This window comes from Meles meles, chromosome 2, assembly GCF_922984935.1.
Source record: "Meles meles chromosome 2, mMelMel3.1 paternal haplotype, whole genome shotgun sequence".
Classification (NCBI taxonomy): Eukaryota; Metazoa; Chordata; class Mammalia; order Carnivora; family Mustelidae; genus Meles; species Meles meles.
This window is the reverse complement of record NC_060067.1, coordinates 114057806-114075561: the sequence shown is the minus strand read 5'-3', so window position 1 is coordinate 114075561 and position 17756 is coordinate 114057806. Positions and strand designations below refer to the sequence as shown.

Here is a 17756-nt window from a genome sequence, read left to right as displayed (position 1 = left end):
GTGAAGCAAAACTAAAAACAATTATAAAAATGCTTGCCTCTGTTTGGGCCATTCATAATACATAGTGATTCAGTTTTACAAAGCTGGACTGAACCACATTTAGGTGTAACTTTCATAAAGGGCTTGAGGTGATGTTGTTTAGCTGAAACAAAGGCAAATGTTTCCTTTCTTGTCTTTCACTTCACCCAGCCTCCCCTCCCCCTTTTCTTCACCTGCTGGAGAAAAGCTATTTCTTCAGACAAACCTCATAATTGCCCTTCTGTGCCTGATTTGGGCCTCAGGCAAAGCCCACAGCATCTGTAAAGCTGGCAGCAAAATGGTATTTCCAGGCAGGCACAGGGTTGCTGGGTAGTGAGCCAATCCACAGCTTTGTCTGAGCAGCTGAGAACTTTGCCGGAGTATTACCACGGTGTTCAGTAACACAGACCTGTGCCATGAGCAACTAAAGCACCGAGCAAGTGTCAGGGTCAATATTTATAGACCACTACGTAGCTGCCTTGCAGAGAGAGAAAACGGGAGAGAAACACACACACAGAGGGCAAGGAAAGACAGACTGCAGTGGGGAGAACAGTAATTTCCAGTATTTTTGCTTAAAAAATTCTTTTTCACTGTCAGGTTCAAGCTTCTGCTGAATCATAACCATTCACCGCTGAGCTATGACAAGAGAGGAAACAAAAAGTTAAACGAGCCAGCCTGCCATAAGTGAGAAGGTAAGTAATTAGCCAGTTCAGTCTCGCTTTTACTCGTAAACTCCCTGTCCCTGTTGGGTGCTCTGCATCAGTGAGCAAAGGGCTGTGTGGCATGTTAAGCTAGCCAGGAGGGGCTGCCTGCTGTTTAAGAATGTTCTTGGTGGCCGTGTAGTGCTGTGTGTTGCTCTTGAGAATGCTGTGTCCTTTCAGGATACGCTCAAATACGGGAGTTGGGGGTGGGAAAGGTGCTCTACCACTGACTTAGTGTTGTGTCCCATCAGCAAGTTTCTGTTTCTTCATTCCGTCAAACCTGAAGTCTTCTGATGGGTAAATTCCTGTTTGCTTTCATATCAGGATTAAAGCAGGACTGTATTACTGAGTTTACAGTCGTGAGTGGTCCAGAAATGGAATAGGGGGAAAAGTTCAGATGAACATGTGAAAATGTAGTAAAAGGCTCGTCCGTCCGTGTAGGCGCTGTGATTGTGAGCAACGTAGGTTCTTTTTAAAAGCGAGCCATGTCCCTTTGACAGTGTATGAAAGTGAGTCAAAGGCTAGCTTTGGGAACAGAGAGAACAGGGAGTGGTGAGAAGTGAGAACAGTCTTCAGAATCCAAGATGCAAATCAGCATCGGGGAGAGTTTCTCTGTCCAAGGGACTTGCTAGTTGGTTCTTTACAAGTGATTCCCTACTACATTCATGAAATGAACATGTCTTGGGGCACGTCGGTCGTTTGTTTTCCTTTCATCGCATTGAGCACTTTGACATGTTTCTCCGCGTGTTCCCAGTGCTGTGGGATGTTCATTTTTTTGTCATTGTTTTGTATACCCCAGGTTAACATTAAAAGCAGTGGTACTGAAGACGACAAAAAGAGATGGTTTTCCATTATTTTTTGATTTAGAATGCCCACACAATTTATAAACTTATATGGTTTATGTCTAGTACACATGGCATGGAAAGTAAGCATGTTGCTCTGCTGGACGGATGGCATTAACTAGGTGAAATTTATCTAGTGACATCGTGAAAACCTCCCTATTGTTGGTTTATAAATTGTGGTACTATAAGCATTAGCATGATATTTAAAATTTTTAGATTGGGTTATAGATGCTGATTATAGTTTCAAAGGGTTTTCTGTATTACATGTTTAAGTTAAAAACAAAGGTAATGCTAAATTTTCTTGCAGAGCTTAAACAGTAGATACAAGGAGATACCAAAAGAGATGTAAGGAAAAGCTAATACTCTGGCACAGATTTTGTGCTGGGGCTCGTGTTCAGAAACCCGCTCATCTAAAATAGAATAAACCATATCCGAAACAGCAGGTGGAATAGGCCTAAATGTAATTACATTACTTAATTAATATTAATAATAATTAATACATTAATGGATTTGATTTAGATTTTGGACAATATGTTTATTTTGAAAATGCAACTGTGATTTGTCTAGAATGGGCATTTCTCAATTAAATTTTTCTTTGTTATTCCCTTTGCATAATGATAATCAAGATTATAACTTCAGTTCTTTATTCAATATCTTTTGTTTGTTCACTTTACACGTTGCATAAATATATATTACTTTCTTACACATTTTTTTTTAACTGGCTTTATTTTTATTCCTTCTGGTATCTTGTTCCTGAAGTACCCTGTGAAAACTTTGGGCAGAAAGCAGGCCAAATTAAATTAGTACAATAAAAAGAAACTGAAGAAAGTTGTCCCTTTAAACAGGAAAGCAAGGAGAGAATTGTGACTTTGGTTGACAGTGTCTAAAATGGAATGTATTTTGGTTGAAGGCTGTTTGAGCATTGTAAGACTTGAGATACTTTCTCAATATTATTTTTGGCTTTAATGTCAATGCTGATAGTGGTTATTTATCCTATTTATAAACAACTTTTATATACAGGTGTTTTATATATAGGCATATTATAAAGAAAGAAGATAATACCTTTTGTATCATGTGTTAACTGTCTCTTGAAGTAAGATGAGTGAATTTAGCTTGAAATACTAATATTAACCTCCTATTCTACCAGGCCCTCTGCTACATTATTACCCTTAGAAGGATCAGTCTCCCACCCCAGTGAACACTTTGCTTTCCTGCTAACGCCCTCTCATTCCTGGCTATCTGTTGCTCATAGGTAAAGGTCAGTCTTGGCACAGTGAGCTCCTTCGTGACTGAGCTGCTACTTCCGTTCTGTATTGGTCTTCTGCTCTCCTTCTAGGCTGTTTCCTACTACTTTTGCTTATCCACGAGAGTATTCCCCTTCCCTGTGTTTCATGCTCTAGCAATATTGAACATCCTGCGTTTCTCAGAAACAATCTATACTATTTTATGCCTTTCTGGAGTTGTCTATGTTGCTTCTGTCTTGAAAACCTTCTTCCTGATCTTTGCGTTTCAGCCTCAGTGAAGGTGTCCCTGCTGGTGGATCACTGTCCGCTTCTTTAGTTTGGCCTCTGGCATATACCTCTGTCATCATATTAAGACTTTGCAAAGTCTTATATGATGTTTTGTGCTTCTTTATTCACATGAAGTTGTAAGGTTTTAAATCTATTCTTTGATATTCCTGTAAGACCTAGAGTTTATAATAGACACTCAAGAACTTGAACTAGGGGCGCCTGGGTGGCTCAGTCAGTTAAGCATCTGCCTTCCACTCAGGTCATGATCCCAGGGTACTGGGATTGAGCCCCACATTGGACTCCCTGCTCAGCGGGAAACCTGCTTCTCCCCAGCTGCCGTTCCCCCTGCTTGTGCTAAGTCTCTGTCTCTCTCCATTGCTCTCTTTGAGTCAAATAAATAAATGAAATCTTTAGGAAAAAAAAAAAAAAGAACTTGAACTAAAGAAAAACTTCATTATATTTATTTTAAACTCACTTTTCTTTATAGACTTTATTTTAATGCATTTCACAACTTTGGTTAATTGCATTGAAGGAAACCCCCCCCCCCCCCAAATAAATGGTAAAGGCTTTTGAAAGACTAGCAATGTTTTGTTTTATTTATTCATTTATTTATTTATTAAAAGATTTTATATATTTATTTGACAGAGAGAGTGTGCATGTAAAATTGAGGAGGAGGGGGAGAAGGAGAAGCAGGTTCCCTGCTGAGCAAGGAGCTTCATGTGAGCCTTGATCCCAGGACCCTGGGATCATGACGTGAGCCCAAGTCAGACACTTAAACCACTGAGTCACACAGGTGCCCCAAGACTAGCAATGTTGTAAAAAGTTACTTTGTTTCTCTTACTACCACCAATCATGGTAGTCTGTGTATGGGTGTTTTTCCATGGCAGTGGATGTCTATTGAACCCATAAAGTTATATTTGAATAATTATATGTGTCGATTAACACATACAAATTCAGGATATATAGCGCAAAAATGTTGCTTAATTTGATGAACTCTATCAACAAAATCAGCTAGTTGCTGCTCTCACATGGACTCCTATGACAAATTAAATGATGTCCTAGCAAACTGAAGACAGTGTTACACCTTTCAAAAAGCCCAGAGAGAGTATCTGGAGAGACTGGGTCCATCTTCCTCTATACTAGAAAATTACAGCATGGAATGGCTCCTAACGTGACTAATGAAGATATACTTCCTAATTTTACCTTCTGTTACAGAGATAGTAATTTAAGGAAATAAGAGCTTGTGGCTTAAAATTTTTTTTCAAACCTGGAGAGTGATATTCCATTTCAGTCAGAAGAATTTGCTCCTCAAAACAAAAATGTTGAAAGAAAAGTATGTCAACGTTTAAAAAAGTAGTTGCGAAATACCAGCTGTTTCTTTTATTTTGAGAGCAAAAATAAAATTTATTTTGTCTTTGTGTTTTATTTCCCCACCAGACATGGAGTACTTACTTTGTATATGAAATATTTTGATTATCAGAAACAAATACAAAGCTTTATACACAATTTAGAGTAATTGACAACTTTTCTTACTTTGATTTTTACTTCTTACTATACACAACTAGTAGTTTCCACTACTGTGGAAATCTTACAAACCTCTTCTGCACATCAAATATGATGCTTTTGTTTGTTTGACCTTGAATTGCATCTGTCTTAGGAATGAAAATAAGATTGATATTTTCATAAGAACACTAAGAAGACTTTTAATTGTTTGAAATGGACCGTAATTCAATCTGGAATTTCTCTTCAGTTGTATTTTGCCCACATACCTGTCCTGTAGTAAAATAGGTAGGGGAAAGGTGTCTCAAGAGTTATGATTATAAATTATATGTCTCACTGGTATATCAAATAATCTTAATATTATAAAACTAAAAGGGCGTGTATCTGTGTGTGTGTTTTATTTTTTTGTCATGGAATGGAAATGTACTTAATTCCCATCAGCCAGTGATGAGAGAAACCCAAACTTGACTCAGTATTAAAAGATTATGGCAAAACAAGCCAATAGAAGCCAAAAATACCCCCATCCCATCCTAGAGATAGAACAAGTTTGTGGTTGGAGTGAGGCGTAGAGGATTTTGCCAGTATGTTAAAGTCTTATTTTGTTATTATTGGCAGCTTACCTTTCCAGTAAGTATTTCTATATAGCTATGCATGGCATAGAATTCATAGAACATGAGAGCAGAAGAATAAATTAATCATGGAAGTTGAACCTTGAAACTCTTCTACTTCACCTATTTCATTTTATAAATATGGGTGAATGTGGTAAAAAGAGGTAATATGACTTGTCAAACTTCAGCTTTTTAAGTGACTAGTTAAGATTTTGATTTAAAAAAGAAAAAAAAGAGAAATGTACAATTATAAGGCCAGTATTTTATCCCTGTGGCTCTTCCAGTCTCCCTGTAATTGCTTTATTTTTATTCTGTTTATTGCATCTAAAGCCCAAGTTGTCCTATCTCTGTGTTTTGTATTATATTAGACTCCTTTGCATTATTGCATAACTCCTGAAAGTTAAAGCTAATAATTATTGGTGGGGTATAGTACTTTTCTACTCATAACCATAGCTTATATGTGTGTGTGTATGTATGTATCTTACTACTGTTATCTTTAAAGATCATATTTATTTGGGAGAGAGAGAGAGAGAGAGAACAGGTGTGGGGTGGAGGAGCAGAGGGAGAGGGAAAAGCAGGCTCACTGCTGAGCAGAGAGCCAGACATACCATCCTTTGACCCCAGAATCATGAGCTGAAGGCAGGTGCTTAACTGACTGAGTCACTCAGGCATCCTCTATTTTAAATGATAGATATCCTTTCTAGTTTTCGTGATTTCCCCCATTGTCTTTGCTTGTACAACCAGATTAAAACCCCATAACTGTTCTCCTTTTCAGTACAACACAGCAGATAATCCTGAAGCGAAAAATAGAAACTGCAAAAACAAATTTTTGTACTTTGATTATGTCTAAAGGATTCTAATAGGAAATACATGGTTATATTTTGTTTTAGAACTTTGTTTTTAAGTTATTTGTTCTAAATTACAGTTGGAAAAATCTTGATTAAAACAAAAGAACCAGGGTGCCTGGGTGGCTGTCAGTTAAGTGCTGGACTCCTGATTTAGGCTTGGTTTGGTATCTCAGCGTCAGGAGATCCAGCCCCACTTAAGGTTCTCTCTCTCTTCCTTCCCTCTGCCCCTCCTCCTCCCTCTCTAACAAACAAACAAAACCAATAAAGAGACCCCAAAAGAACCGGATGTGATTTTCCACATTACATTGACTTTTATCTGGGGCTCTTTTAAAAATATAAACAAAGGGGCAGCGTGGGGCAAACAAGCTGTTTTGTTCACCTCATCTTCCAGTAAGACTTTGTCCCTCTATTCCTGTCCCCTGCACTTCCAAAGAAACTGGGGCTCTTTGGGTCCTTCCATTCTTATTAATATTAAGGCCTCTGGAAAAAAAAATCACTTATGTATTTAAGGAGGAAAGTGTTCTTGAGCAAATAGTTGAAGGTTGTTCTAATCCTCAGCCTATGATTTCTCTTTTCACCTCCTTCATAGCAAAATAAAAATGACAATCTCTACCCACCTCCCCAATCTGAAAAAAGCCTGATTAACCCTTAGTGAACTTTCCCCCTCCAGATTGATATTATATATGTTTTCAAACTTTTCCTAAGAGGTTTATAATTTTAAAATCTTTTGTAAAAAGAAAAAGTGATACTTAATTTTTATTTTTAATTCCCAATGAACTTGAATCTGAAGGAATTATTCATTATAAACATTGTATTCTTTATCATTGTTCTATTTATATACTTTTTTTTCCCCCACAGGTGTATTTCTCACTGATTTAGAAGAGTTCTTTTTTTAAAAAAGAATCAAAAGATCTTGATTCTTTAAAGTTCTATTAGTTATAACTGTTTTCATAAGGTTTTGTTACTTTTCAATTTTCTTTTATATGTTTTGAAGCATAAGTATGTTTTGAAATCTTTTTATTAAATCTAATCAATATTTTCTCCATCTCCTTTGAAACTTAGAAAAACTTTTCTATCCAGAAATACGAAAAATCTTTTTCTAGGTTTTATGCTTTAATTTATTTAACTGTTAATGTTGTGATACACAAGGACTTTATTAGAGAAGTACTTCAATTTTTTTGTTGAATCATTATTCCCCTTTCCCACTTTTTGTGAAGTCACCTTTATCTTGTACTTTTATAATACAAATTTAAATCTTTGTATTACCTCTTAATTTATATTGCATTTGAAATTTTATCTTTGTGGAACAAAAGTTCATGTTTTTTTAAATTTTTTTATTTGGCTATAGTTGACATACAATGTCACATTAGTTTCAGGTATATATAGTGATTCACCTTCTCTGTGCTTTTTGCTGTGTTCACCAGAAGTGTAGCTACCATCTGTCACCATACATTATCACAATATCACTGACATGTTCCCTATGCTATGCCTTTTATGTTTTATTCCTGTAACTTACTCATTACATAACAGGAAGACTGCATCCTCCACTCCCTTTCACCCATTTTGCCCATCCCTCAACCCCTCTTTCTTCTGGCAACCATGAGTTTGTTCTCTGTATTTTATAGGTCTGGTTTTTTTTGTTATTCATTTGTTTTTTTGTTTTTGTTTTTGTTTTTTTTTTTTAGATTCCACATATGAGTGAAATCATATGGTTTTGTCTTTCTCAGTGTGAGAAAATATGCTAAGTATTCACTTAACATAATACCCTCTAGGTCCATCCATAGCATCTTGTAAATGGCAAGATCTTATCTTTTTTTATAGCTGCATTAACAGCCCTGTGTGTGTGTACAAATACGTACCACATCTTCCTTTAACATTCATCTATCAGTGAACATTTAGGTTGCTTCCATGTCTTGGCTATTTTATTTATTTATCTAAATTTTTATATTCATTTCAGTATAGTTCACATACAGCATTATATTAGTTTCAGGTATAAAATATAGTGATTCAACAATTCTATACATTAAGCATTGCTTATCAAGATAAGTGTATTCTTTTTACTCTCTCTCTTTCTCTTTTTTGGGTGGGGAGCATAAGTGGAAGTGGTGGGGAGCACAGGGAGAGAGAGAGAATCTTAAGCATGCTCAAAGTCCAATGTGAGGCCCAACATGGGGCTCAATCTCACCACGCTGAGATCATGACCAGAGCTGGAATAAGAGAGTCGGATGCTTAACTGATTGAGCCACCCAAGTCCCCAAGATAGGTGTACTCTTCATCCCCTTCACCTATTTCAGCCATCCCCCTACCAATCTCTACTTTGGTAACCATCAGTTTGTTATCTATAGTTAAGAGTCTTTTTTTTTTTTTTTTTTTGGCTTGTCTCTCTTTTTCCTTTCTTCTGTTTTGTTTCTTAAATTCCATATATGAGTGAAATCATATGGTATTTGTCTTTCTCTGACAGGCTTATTTTGCTTAGCATTATACTCTATAGATCCATCCATTTTGTTGCAAATGGCAAGATTTCATTCTTCTTGATGGCTGAGTAATATTCCATTGTATGTATATATGGGTGTGTATTATACATACATATGTATACATGCATACATACATACAAAAACCACCTCCTCTTTATCCATTCATGTATGGATGAACATTGGGCTACTTTAATAAATTAGCTATTAAAAGTCATACTGCAATAAACATAAGAGTGCATATATCTTTTCAAATTAGTGTTTTTGTCTTCTTTAGGTAAATACTGCATCATAGGTAATTCTGTTTTTAATTTTTGAGGAACCTCCATACTGTTTTCCACAGTGGCTGTGTCAGTTTACATTCCCACCAGTAGTGTACATGGGTTCCTTTTTCACCGCATCCTTGCCAGCACTGGTTATTTCTTGTCTTTTTGATTTTAGCCACTCTGACAGGTGGAAGGTAATGTCTCATTGTGGTTTTGATTTGCATTTCCCTGATGATGAGTGATATTGAACATCTCTTCCTGCATCTGTTGGTCACCATTATATCTTCTTTGGAGAAGTATCTCTTTATGTCTTCTGCTCACTTTCAGTTGGATTATATGTGTTTCTTTTGGTGCTGAGTTAAGTTCTTTATATATTTTAAATACCAACCCTTTATATTTTGACTATTTTAAATAATGCTACAGTAAACATACAGAAGCAAATATCTTTTCAAATTAGTCCTTTTGTTTTCTTTGTGTAAATACCTAGTTTTTCTATTTTTAATTTTCTGTGGAACCTCCATACTGTTTTCCATCGTGGCTGCACGAATTTACATCTGCACCAACATTGCATGAAGATTCCTTTTGTTAAATGTGACTTACGCATTGGAACACGTTAGAACATTGTTGGATTTAAGTTGCATAACCCCTGAAATTACTGGAGATGAGGATTGAGTATATTACTTATATTAAAGCAGCCCTAATAAGAATACGATTTTGTGTGAGTGAGAAATTATACATTAATAATAGTTACCATTTGTCACGGGTTTCTAGATACATACCTGGCATCCTACCAAGAAATTTAATATGATTTCAATTAATCCTTTTAACATACCTTTGAATGACTTATTCTAATTTTTTTTTAGGGTAAAGAAACAGAGACCCCAGAATGTTAAGTAGCTTGATTAACCTTACCTAGCTAACAACTGATAGGTTCATGATTTAAATTTAGCTCTGCCCAAAGTCCATCTTTTAAGAAAGCATTGTCAGTTAGAGAAATTATGCTTTTTACTATAAGTGGTAATAGATGTGTGTCTATAAAAGTCTGGTACAAAGAACCTTCACAGCTTGCATCCATTTGTGGAAAAATGAGCTCAGGAACAAGGATTTTCAAAGTATAAAGACAAGTCAATAAAATCAGTGATACGAGGAGTCTCTTATTATTTAGGATTAGCATTGAATATACCAAAATCATAGGATGGACAGAAATAATCCTATATTTTCAAATTAATTCAGAAACAGCTAAAAAAAGTCTTTTAACTTCTTCGGATTTTAGTACTTCTATTGGTGTTATCATTTTCTTCCATTGCAAGCCAATTTATACTTCAGCTCACCGTCCTATGCATAAGACACAGCACCACTCCCTTTCTCACATACCTACTCATGACCTTGGCAGGAAAACTGACAGGGAACAGCCAGTTCAGCAAGAAGCGACTGTTCCATCTGGGTTCTTGTTTCTTAAACTATAAGTTTCATTCAGGGGAGAAATGAATCTACCGAACTGGCATGTTTTGCTATCATCTCTATTTTAAGTTACTCGGTTAAGAGACTCACAGTTGTTGCTGTGGTATAAAACTTTTCTGGTATTTAAAGCAGCAAAGGAAATCCTAGATATTTTGGCATCATTAGAACTTAGTACTTGTACACTAAATGGTTACCTGAAATGATGTAAAAGAGGATAACTTAATTTGCTATGGATAGACATGCCTTATAAATACAGTTTGTGATTATATATGTACATGTGTGTCAATCCATATACAAAAGTTTATACCAAAACATCATTTATAATCTTAATTGTTATACATTTGGCCACTATGAAGTAACTTGTTTTGTTTTCCTCTTTAAGTCAAGACGAACAATTTTGCCTAAAGATAATATAGGATTTTTTTCTCTCCTTGGGTCACTCTGCCCTTGGTTGATACATTGGTATGTATCTGTATGTGGTAAGATTTACACTAAAGTCCATTGGGGTTTTGTTTTATAGCCCTGCCTGGGAACACCTGAAAATAAATTAACCTTTTACCTAATAAGCGGATTGTTGTATTATTGCTTGGAAAATTATGCCTGAGTTAGTATCTGTATTAATGAATAGTCTTAAATATTCTAAGTCATTCATATATATGATTCCTCCTTTTTTCAGTCCTTTTTTTTTTTTTTTTTAGTTTTCTGCTTTACTATAAAGATGATTAGAACTACACATTGTATAGTTGGAACATAATTCCATACATTAATTCCCCAGGTAAATATGTCTTCTTTTTGTAAAAGAACTGACTTCACTCAGAGTCACTCTTGTTTGTTTCTATGACAATTTCAGCTTCATCAGTAAATTAATGTATCATTATTCACAATAGTAGTTTAGCTTACTAACCTTGAAATTTACTTCTGTGTTTATTGCCAGAGGCTTGTTGGCAAATCGAACTTGACAATAATAGAGAAGGAAAGCACAGTGACCTAGGATGCTCTGTTCTACTGAAGTGATCTATAGTTCTTTGAATGTGTCAATTTTTGTTTGTTTATTTGTTTTAAATTAGCTAACATACAATGCATATATCTTGAGTTACTCATTCATACTCCACAGTTAATCTTTAAATTATTATTGGTAGAAATTATTTGGAATGATTTTTTTTCTTGTACTGTTGTAGTCTAAAGCAGCTTGGTGCAGCTCCCAAAACACAATGGGAGCTTAAACTCTGTCTGCTGAAACCATGTGTTCTTAAATAAGGGAGTTGGTTTTGTCATTTTGAAGCTGTTTTTACACTGTGTGGTCCCTCAGTAGAAAAGAAACATGATACTTATACTAACATGATTTCAATGTCTTAATAGTCCAAAATGCATATGATTTGCCTAGAGGATGAGAATCAATTTTTAAAATTTTGGTTAGATTTTAGAGATATTTTCTGTGATATATATGTTTCTGCTTATTAACTATATATTATCAGTGGTGATAATTAATGCTTCTAGAGATACTGAGCACATTTCATGCAGAACACACAGATGGCCAGTTGACCTTTGGGCTTTGATCCCATACTTACTGTAGGATTGTTCATTTCTACATGTAGGGCACTTCAAAAAATAGGCTACCTGGGATGACCTGGTGTGCAGCACAGAACAACCAGCCAGCCAGGAGTAAAGCAGGCTATCAATCCCTTCTCGATTTCCCTTCTTGTCTCTTCGCCCCACCCCTTATTACCATCTTTCTGCTCTCTCTTCTGCCTCCCCTTCCTGCATTTGCTGTTTGTTTGTTTTTTTTTTTTATCTTTTTCATAAATGTCTGTTGCATCTCAGCCAGTTATCTATCATACCAAGTTATTACTGATTTGTTTTAACGTCAACATTTTCTATATCTGTGGTCTTCCATCTATCATTCAGTTATATCAGAAAATTTCTTTGTGCAACTCGAAGAAAATCTTTCCACTTTTAACAGAAATATTAATTGCTGGGGAGTAAGAGAAACTTGTATCATAAAATGTTAAAGTGCAGTAGTATATTGCAAAATTTCTGTAAAGTCATTGATTCTTTTGTACTTAACAGTGTCTTAGTCAACATTCTGCATTAGATATTTGTATACATGATAACAATCTCATTTAAACTTTGTAGTAACTCTGTGAGATGGTTTTAGTTATTCCATTTTAAAGAGGAAGAAATGGAAATTCAGGGAGATCAAATAATCATGCCTAAGATCACACAGCTTGGAAAGCAGATGTGTGATTGGAACCCAGCTCTTTCAGAGCCTAAAACCTTTTTAGTATAGTGTATGACTTTCTTTAAACATAGGGAATTTTGGTGTTCTACTCCTACACCTTTCAGAAAGGGTGAAAGTAGCACAGCAGCAAAACTGCTCCCCAGTGTGACAGCAGCCCAGACCAGAGCACAGCAACTTCATTCCCTATGAAGAAGACAGGACTCTGTTGGTATTTACAAACCAAAAGAGTAAATCTTAATTTTAGTATATTATTCTTATTTCCTTCATATTTTTTCTTCCTTTTGTATTTTATCAAAGTTTTATTATGCAAAGACATAACAAAATAAATACGTAGGAAAGTACATTCTTCCAAATAAGTCCACATGATACCCTAAAATGTGTTTGCAGCAGATTAAATCCTCATCAGCAGTCTATACATATACCCTCTCTGATTTCAGTTGGACTCTAATACACTTTGTCATTAATTATAAATCACACTGGGATGGGATGAAGTTTTAGATTATGATTTTATAAAAACATTTCTTTCATATTGTTTGGAGATGAGTTACTTGTAGATTAACTTCTTACCTTTGTCTTGCTCTGCTTTTCAGGAACTTTATTAGAAACTATGTAAGGCAGGAAATGACATTTAAACAAATACATTTTATTTTTAGTCTAGTTAAGGATCTTGTTTTTTTTTTTTAAAGGAGGTGTGGAAGAAATGAAAACTGGATAAAATTGACCTCAGGAATTATCTGTTGAGTTTTTTTTTTCCATGACTGTCCTAGCCCCATATTTTTAAGATATAATTTAAGGTTATTCTAAATTTTAACCCCTTTTTGAAAATGTTTTATATTTCAATAACATTTCCATACCCAGTGTTTCTTTTGATCTTTTGCTCCCCCAAATGCTTTGAAGCAAGTATATGAATTTTATGAATTGAGCAATTATAAGTGAGGGTGGGGTGAAGATCCCAAACTGAAAAGCCAAATATTTTGACCTTAACGAAGTAGTTATTAAAGTTGATTAGTTTATAGTATATGAAAACATAAAGAAATAAATATATAATTATGTGATAACTCATTCCAGACACTAACAGAAATAATGAATAGCAGGTGCAAGTCATTTAAGGAAAAAAAATTATGAGAGTGTTAATATGGAGAAAAATGTTATGAATTTAATTTAGTTGTTTCTGAGATGGAGAAAATTTAATATGATTTTAGTGACAGAACACCTGTAGTGAGCTTGTGGAATTATGTGGGCGTCTAGTTGAGAACCACTGAATTATCACAAAAAAATTCTTAATCAGTATGTAGTGTAATAGTAATATTTTCCTAACGGTTTTCATAAGCTGTATTGGTATGTCAATAAAGAGTTTATAAGGAACACAGACCAGTTTAAATAAACTACTGAATGTTGTCTCACACTGTATGGGGTAAAGTGATGACAGTATGACTATGGAGAGTTATGTAAACTATGAACAAGTCATAAAAATGTGAATGGAGTGAATTTATCAAATTGGTTTTCTTTTCCCAGCACTCTCTTTTATTTCTTCTCTCTCTCATCTCTCATGTAGTGATATACTGTAGGCTTCAGCTTCTTGAAGCATCTGTCCATGACACACAGCACCAGCCTAAGGATCCTTTCCCCTTTTAGGTCCCAGAGAGCTGTGAATCCATGCTGCCAACATAACTTCTGATAAGCTGTCCATATGGAAAATGAAAAACGATCCATACTCCCCTTGTTCTATAAACAGAAATAAATTCTGTGTGGAAGAAGGCCTCAATTATGAAAAATAGTACTTTAAAATATTTAGAAACGAATATGTTTATTTTTTTAGGGTAAGGCAGGAGTTTCTTCAACTAGGTATAAACAGAGTAAATGATAAAGAAGATTATTTCAACAACATTAAAATGAAAAGAAGTTGTCTTAATCAAAGGATGCTCTAAAAGCAAGAAAGGGTGAAAATTGGTTTAGCGTATAGAAAATATTAAGGATTCTATGAATTAATAAGAGAATTAAAATCAGCCAGTATAAACATGAGCAGGAATTAAAAAGAAAATTCAAATAGTTAATAAACATGAAAACTTGCTGAGCCTCACTGATAGAGAAATATAAATTAGAACTAGAGTAATATTTTATACTCACTCTGTTGTTAAAAATATAAAAGTCCAAAGTATACCAAATGTTGGTGTGAATATGAAGCAACAAGAACTCTCATACACTATTAATGGGAATGTAAACTGGTACAACAAATTTTAAGTTACAGTTGAACCAAATACATTCTTTTGTTCAGCAGTTCTAACCCTACAAGTATATCCTGTAGAAAGTCTTGCTTGTATGTCTCAGGAAATAGGTTCAAGATTTTATATTGCACAAGATTTTATATATGTAGCCTTGTACATAATAGCAAAACAAACAGCATAATAGCAAAACATAAAAAACGCATCTGGAAACAACCAGAGTGCAGAATGGATAATTTAAGGAATATTTGTATACAGTGGAATTACCATATATTATGAAAGTGAATGCATCTCAGCTACCTATAAGAATTCCTGAATCATAATGTTGAATGAAAAAAGCAAGTCACAAAAAAAAAAAAAAACCACAAGAAACAGGATTCCTGTCATGCAAACTTTGATTAGAGGCAAAACTAATAGATTTTTGTGAAATCATTATTTATGTGATCAAACTAAGGAAAACTAAGGGAAAAGATTAAAACAAAAGTGAGGATACTGATTCTGTCTAAAAGGAGGGAAGGAGTTGTGTTCAGGGAGGAGCCCAGAGAGCCTGGGTGATGCATAAGTGAATGATCATTAAAAATATTAGAAGTAACATTATTAACAGCTATGTGTATTATTATTTTTCATTCCATATGTTATACCTTCTGTCCCTGTGACAGAAGTCTGTATCTCTTATTCCCCTTCACCTATGGGCCCATCCCTCTTCTCTCCTTCCCTCTGGCAACTGCCAGTTCTCCATGTTTTTATGAGTCTATTTCTGTTGTTTGTTTTGTTTTTTATATTACACATATAAGTGAAATCACATGGCATTTGTCTTTCTCTGACTTATTTTACTTAAAGCAATACGTTTTAGATCTATCCATATTGTTGCAAATGATATGTTTTCTTTCTTTTTTTTATGGCCAAATAATAATATTTTACTGTGTGTGTGTGTGTGTGTGTGTGTACACATATATACATATCACGTCTTCATTCATCTATCTGTGGATACTTGGGTTGCTTTCATATCTTGGTTATTGTAAATAATGCTGTAGTAAACATAGGAGTGCATGTATCTTTTTAAATTAGTGCTTTCCTTTCCGTTAGGTAAATACCCAGTGGTGGAATTACTGGATTATACGGTAATTTGGTTTTTAGTTTTTTGAGGAACCTCCATACTCTTTTCTACAGTGGCTGTACCAGTTTGCTCCCACCAACAGTGTACATGGGTTCCCTTTTCTCCACATCTTTGCCAACACTGGTTATTTATTATCTTTCTGATTTTAGCTATTCCGACAGGTGGAAGATAGTATCTCATTGTGCTTTTGATTTATACTTCCCTAATGAATTGTGATACTGAGCATCTTTTCATGTGTCTTTGGGCCATCTGCATGTCTTTTTTGGAAAAATGTCTATTCAGGACCTCTACCCATTTTTAATCAGATTGTTTCCGGTATGTATGTATATATTGTATATATGTATGTATGTATGTATGTGTTGAGTTGTACAAGTCCTTTATATATTTTGGATATTAACCCATTATCAGATACATTGTTTGCAATTCTCTTCTCCTATTCAGTAGGTTGCCTTCTTGTTTCGTTGATGGTTTCCCTCAGTGTGCAGAAGCTTTGTGTTTTGGTATAGTCCCAGTGGTTTTCTTTTTGCTTTTGTTTTTCTTGCCTGAGGAGAGAGATCAGTAACAAGACCTTGAATCCCTTCTCAGGTTTTTCTTCCTATAGTATTACTGGAATTTCTCTGGGGCTCCCACATTTGTTTACACACAGAACAGTCTTCCTCTGTGAGTCAACACTCTGGCCTCCTCCATAGCTGCCTTTTCTCAATGGAGGCTGCAATTCTCCAGCACCACCGCCATCTTCAGGGCCCTCCCACTCGGGCCAAGTCAGGCTCCTTCATCTGGGAGCCGTTGCTACTCGGTATCATTGCTGTTGATCACTCTGCTGTGGATATTTTTGCCACCACTTTTAATAAAGGTGATCCATCCTGACCATGGTTATTTCTTCCTCTCCAGACTGATAGCTTGTTCTGGACCCACCAATCCTCTTCAGTGCCTGCACCTGATCCTATACTGCACTCTTCTGCAAATTGGGAAGAGAAGAAGCTGCTTTCCCACTCTTCATTGTTAGTTGCTCTTGTTCTCAGGACCTGAAGCGTATTTGCTTAGGCCCTCAGGTGTTACAGGTCGTAAGGAATCACGTTTCCTGGTTTACCTCTATTCCTGTGGTGCACACACGCCACACAGGTAGATGGATTACTAAGGGCTGCATTCACAAGTATCAAGTTATAACCAGAAGCATTATTCTCCTCTGAATCTTTGGTCTTATTGCCAAGTCCAACTCACCACCTCATTCTTTCCCTGCCAATAAATTCTCTCTCAGAGGTCCTGAAAATTTGCTTTTAGAAGAGCTACAGCCCTATGGTAGCTTCAGGCCTGCGATCAAATGATCAATCAATCTATCATTCTCAATCTCGTCCTCTCCCCACCTCCCTTCTCTTCCTCATACACAGATATCATACAACTCTGGATGCATAGACATTCAGACAGGCTTACATAGAACAGGACTCTTACTGTGGATTGGGTTTGCATTATCTATGAGGTGGTCCCTCCAGCCCCAGATAAATCTGTGGTTTACTACATAGCTGGAGAGAATTGTGGGCCCGAACATATCTGTAGCCACATGTATCAGCACCCAAATTCTGAACCTCGTCTGGATCTTATTAAACAATGACAAAAGGTATAGAAAACAGCAGCAAGGATAAGTATAATGTATACATTACTGCATTTACATTTCATTAAAATCTATGAGGTAGCTTTTATCTCTACTGTATGGATGAAATGGAGACTCATTATATGAGTAACCAAAATACACATAGATGGTAAAAAGTGGAGTTCTGCTGCAAAATATGGCCTCCAGTTTGAAAGCCTGTGCTCTTAATCGCCAAATTAGATACAGGGTTTCTTAGCACAAATTATCTTCACTGCCTTCTTTAAAATGTGATTTCAGAGACTCTTAGCAGCTTTTTATTCTGGATATATTATTGAAATAATTATGAATGGTTCTCTAAGAATAT

General features: G+C 35.5%; 1 protein-coding gene across 2 annotated transcripts in view; it reads left to right on the top strand.

The window, feature by feature from the left end:
• Positions 1-579: 579 nt before the first annotated feature.
• Positions 580-17756, top strand: part of BMPR1B (bone morphogenetic protein receptor type 1B) — a 161784-nt gene continuing 144607 nt past the window's right edge. For both annotated transcript variants that reach the window (XM_045998455.1, XM_045998454.1), the window contains exon 1: positions 580-710. The gene's annotated coding sequence lies outside the window, so the exon portion shown is untranslated. The remainder of the gene's footprint in view (positions 711-17756) is intronic.